This window comes from Mandrillus leucophaeus, unplaced genomic scaffold, assembly GCF_000951045.1.
Source record: "Mandrillus leucophaeus isolate KB7577 unplaced genomic scaffold, Mleu.le_1.0 Scaffold710, whole genome shotgun sequence".
In the NCBI taxonomy this organism is placed as follows: domain Eukaryota; kingdom Metazoa; phylum Chordata; class Mammalia; order Primates; family Cercopithecidae; genus Mandrillus; species Mandrillus leucophaeus.
Genome location: NW_012107698.1, coordinates 815,871 through 819,644, shown reverse-complemented (window position 1 = coordinate 819,644; position 3,774 = coordinate 815,871). Strand labels below are relative to the sequence as shown.

The following is a 3,774-nucleotide window of genomic DNA, read 5'->3' as shown; positions in this document are numbered from 1 at the left end:
GCTGCCATAGGTTGATTCCTCTGATGGATCTGGGCAAAGTAAATTGAAAACCTGGAAAGGGTTCACCATTCTAGGTGACATTAAGAACATTTGTGAGTCCTGGGAGGAGGTCAAAATAACATTACCAGGAGTTTGGAGTAAGTTGATTCCAACCTTCATGGATGACTTTGAGAGGTTTAAGACTTCAGTGGGTGAAGTAACAGTGAATGTATTGGAAATAGCAGGAGAACTAGAATTAGAAGTGGAGCCTGAAGATGTGACTGAAGTCCTACAATTTCATGTTCAAACTTGAGCAGATGAGGAGTTCCTTCTTCTATGGATGAGCAAGGAAAGTAGTTTCTTGAGATGGGATCTACTCCTGTTGAAGACACTGCGAACATTGTTAAAATTATAACAAGGGGTAAACCTGGTTGATAAAGCAGTGACAAGGTTTGAGATGATTGACTCCAGTTTTGAAAGAAACTCTGCTATGGATATAATCCTTTCAAACAGCATCACATGCTACAGAGAAGTCTTGTGAAAGGGAAAGTCAATCAGTGGGGCCAACTTCATTGTTGTCTTGTCTTAAGAAATTGTCATGTGACTGGGTGAAGTGGTTCACACCTTTAATTCCAGCTACTTGGGAGACTGAGGCAGGAAGATCACTTGAGGCCAGGACTTTGAGACCAGCCCTGGGCAACTAGGGCAATGGAGAGACTCATCTCTAAAAAACATTTTAAAAGAAATTGCCACAGCCACCTCAACCTTCAGCAGCCACCACCTTGATCAGTCAGTAGCCATCAGCATCAAGCTAAGACCCTCTAGGCTCCTAGACCTTCAGTGTCTACTCCTAATTCTGATGCTGAAGTTTCAGATGATTGTTAACATTTTTTAGCAATAAAGTATTTTTTAATTAAGATATGTGTGGTGGGATTTTTGTTTAGACATAATGCTATTGCATACTTAATAGACTACAGTCTCGTGTAAACATACAGCTTTTGTAATCACTAGGAACACAATTTGTGTGACTTGCTTTATTGTGATATTAGCTTCATTGCAGTGGTCTGTTACTGGACCCACAATGCCTCCAAGATATGCCTGTATGTTGTGATGCTTTGAAAAAGAAAGTGAACAAAAATGTATTTGTAATGTACTGTCTTCCTCATAAACTGTTTTAATTTATAAATACAGTGTTTCTTTGGACTATGTAGCTTTTAAAAAAATTAATAGCAATATAGCATTTCTCATCTTTTCTAGTTATATTAGCCAGCAACTATAAAGTAACTAAAGGATGAAATGGTTAGTTCTTCTCTTAAGGCCTTTTCTAAGAAGTTGGAGGAATTTTTTTCTCTTATTTTTTTTTCCTTTTGATGAGTCATGTATCTGTAAGCCAGCCTCTTAGGTTGTCGTTGTGTGTGTGAGGTTTTTGAATAGGTCCTCTGCTGATAGTGTCCAGGAAAGTGGCTGAGTACATTCTGATAACTCAGAGCTTTTTGCTGATAATGAAATTTTAGGTTTCACGCTAGTTAATATCTCGTGTGTTGCCACCAGTAGTGAGAAATACAATATGTGAGCTTCCTCAAGTCACCATTTTGAAGCCTTATGAATGCAGTCACCATCTCTGTATATCAAAGCTAGTAACACTGGTTGTGAGATAATAGGCATTTAAAAGTATACATACCAATTTAGGCTCTCTTAAAAACATAATTACTAGAAATGCCCATTGCTTGCAACTTTGTTATGACTCTGAAGTCAAAACAAATCTGCAAATTTGAGGTAAACAACAAAGCCAACACAATTCTTACATATGTATATATTTTTTGTTGTTGAAAACAATGTGGCCCTGACGTAATTTTTTTTTTTTTTTTTGGATTAAAAAAATAGATTGAGTGGGTACAGGTGTAGTTTTGTTACATGGATATATTGGGTAGTGGTGAAGTCTGGGGCTTTTGGTGTAACCATCTGCCAGATAATATTCATTGTACCCAATAGGTAATTTCTCTTCCCTCAATCCCTCCCCACCCAACGATTCTAATCAACATTCATTTTAATGTGACAGATGATGTTTTGCCAAAATGAAATTGTCTTTCATAATGTGACATTTCTTTCACCTTCAGCATTTCTGTTTAGCTGCCTGTCACGCAGTCTTAGTTCTTCTACCTTTACTTTTTCTAAACTACTGCAAAATCTGTCTTCTTGTAGCACCGTCTGTTAGCTTTTGAAGTGAATAAACTAACCCCAGCGTTTGTAAGTTAGTTTATATCTTTTTTGTATTAGCCTTCTAGAAGAATGTTTAAGATCCTTGGTTTTAGAGCAAATCCTGACTCTGCCACTTAATGCTCTGTCACATTGGGCAAGTTACTTAGTCTCTCTGTCCCTCAGGTTTCTCATCTGTAAAATGGTGATACAAATAATACTTACTTCATGGGTTTGTGGTAAAGAACAAGTAAGACAATCCATATAAGGTACTTAACATAAGCCTGGCACGGAAGTATTCTGTTGTTTGACACTCTCTCGATTATAAATTCAGATATGGTTCCTGAAACTGTGTGGAGTTACTTGTTTGTGATTTGGTCCTTTAGAGCAGTGCTGCCCAGTAGAACTTGGGGCAGTAATGGAAATCTTTTAATTTAAATGTAAACAGCCGTGGTTAGTTATTACCATATAGACATCACAGATCTAGAGTACGCTTGTATAGATGTTATATTGTTGACAAATTGAAAACATGATTTAAAATGTCTCATAGAAACCGTTGTGTATACTTGAGAATATGAGAGCGTTCCACAGTTTTGGAAATTTGCCTGTTGTAAGCTGGCATCTCCTAACAGCTTAGAACAGGCAAATATTGATATTTCCTTTTTCCAAACCACTCTCAGATTTGTATGCAGGAATGCACACTCATTAATGTCCATTTTCTTACCTGCTAACAATTTTGAAAGCAGCTGGCCTCTTCCATCTTGTAGTCTTGAGGAAGATTTCAATTTAAAGGAAGAAATGCCTTGCAAACAGTAGATACTCATGAAATGATTTTTCCAGTGAAACAATAGCCTGTGTTTACATATCTTTAGTATGTATGTAAAGTGCTTATTCTATCATATTAATGTTGCCATTAGTGGTTTGAAGTAAACACTGACCTGTGTTTAAGTATCTTTTTGTGTCTTTTGAATGACTGACTTATGTTAGTCTCTCTCATTTTGCCACCGATCATTTTCAGGTATTAATTATTTCACTTGGAAATCCCTTTTCTTGTATTGCCTGAGTCTATGATGCCCAAGGAATAAAATCAAATAGGAACTATCTGAATAAATTAACTTAGCCATCAAAGGTCCTATTTTCAAGTCTTTGGTTACAGAGATTTAAAGAAAGAACACTGTGTTCCAGGGAAATGGGCAAGGTCTTCGGAATGTAGGTTATTAGAACAAGAACCGTAGACTGACCTTTTTCTTTTAATTACTTGACTTTTACTTTTTTATTTGTGAAATTCATCTGTGTATTACCTTGGGTAGCATATCCCACCCTCACTTTAAGTAAAAACAGAAAAGAGAGGGTTCTTTTTAAAATCTACAGTAAACTTTTATAAAAAGACCATAATAATAAATAAATAATAAAATGTGTTCTTTTAAATTAATAGGGGTTACTTATTTTGTAATTACATAATGCTCCTTTTTTTTTTTTCTCCTAAATCACTTTCAGGTTTGAGTTTACACATAAAAAACAATCAGGTGGTGCAGGCCAGTATGGAAAAGTAATAGGTGTCCTGGAGCCTCTGGACCCAGAGGACTACACTAAATTGGA

At 36.2% G+C, this 3,774-nt stretch overlaps 1 protein-coding gene across 1 annotated transcript in view; it reads left to right on the top strand.

Annotated features, from left to right (window-relative positions):
- The window catches only part of GFM1 (G elongation factor, mitochondrial 1), a 65,109-nt gene that overhangs the window by 43,015 nt on the left and 18,320 nt on the right, over positions 1 to 3,774 (top strand). The window lies entirely within an intron of this gene.